A 1,119-nucleotide genomic window follows, 5' to 3' on the forward strand; every position below is an offset into this window, starting at 1 on the left:
TCCTCATCCTCATCATTTCCTCGTCCTCATCCTATCCTCATCTTCATCTTATCCTCATCATCCTCCTCCACCTCATCCTATCCTCCTCTTCATCCTCATCCTATCTTCATCCCCATCCCAACCTATCCTCATCCTACCCTAATCCTAATCCTCATCCTATCCTAATCCTTCTCCCCATCCTCATCCCCCTCCTCATTTTATCCTAATCCTAATCCTCATCCTCCTCCTCCTCCTCATCTTATCCTCATCCTGATCCTATCCTCGTTCTCATCATATCCTCATCCTCATCCCCATCCTCATCCTCATCCTCATCCTCATCCTCATCCTATCATCATCCTCATCCTCATCCTATCCTCATCCTCCTCCTCCTCATCCTCATCCTCATCCTATCCTGCTCCTCCTCCTCATCCTCCTCCTCCTCCCACGCCTCATCCTCCCACGCCTCATCCTATCCTCATCCTCATCCACATCCTAATCCTCATCGTATCCTCATCCTTTCCTCCTCCTCATCCTATCCACTTCCTATCTTCGTCCTCATCCTCATCCTGATCCTCATCTCCATACTCATCCTCAACCTATCCTCCTCCTCATCCTCAACCTATCCTCCTCCTCGACCTCATCCTATCCTAATCCTCATCCTCATCCTCATCGCCATCCTCATCCTATCCTCATCCTCTTCCTCATCCTGATCCTCATCTCCATACTCATCCTCATCCTATCTACGTCCTCATCCTCATCCTATGTACATCCTCATCCTCATCCTATCCTCTTCCTCATCCTCATCCCCATCCTCATCCTATCCTAATCCTCATCCTCATCCTATCCTCCTCTTCATCCTCATCCTCACCCTCATCCTATCCTCCTATTAATCCTCATCCCATCCTCCTCCTCCAATTCCTCATCCTATCCTCATCCTCATCCTATACTCCTTGTCATCCTCATCCTCATCCTCATCCTATCCTCATCATCAACCTATCTTCATCCTCTTCCTTATCCTATCATTGTCCTCATCCAATCCATGTCCTCATCCTATCCTCATCCTCATCCTCATCCTCATCCTCATCCTATCCTCGTCCTCATCCTCATCCTCCTCCTCATCCTCATCCTAATCCACTTCCA

Source organism: Lupinus angustifolius, unplaced genomic scaffold (assembly GCF_001865875.1).
Source record: "Lupinus angustifolius cultivar Tanjil unplaced genomic scaffold, LupAngTanjil_v1.0 Scaffold_401, whole genome shotgun sequence".
Lineage (NCBI taxonomy): Eukaryota > Viridiplantae > Streptophyta > Magnoliopsida > Fabales > Fabaceae > Lupinus > Lupinus angustifolius.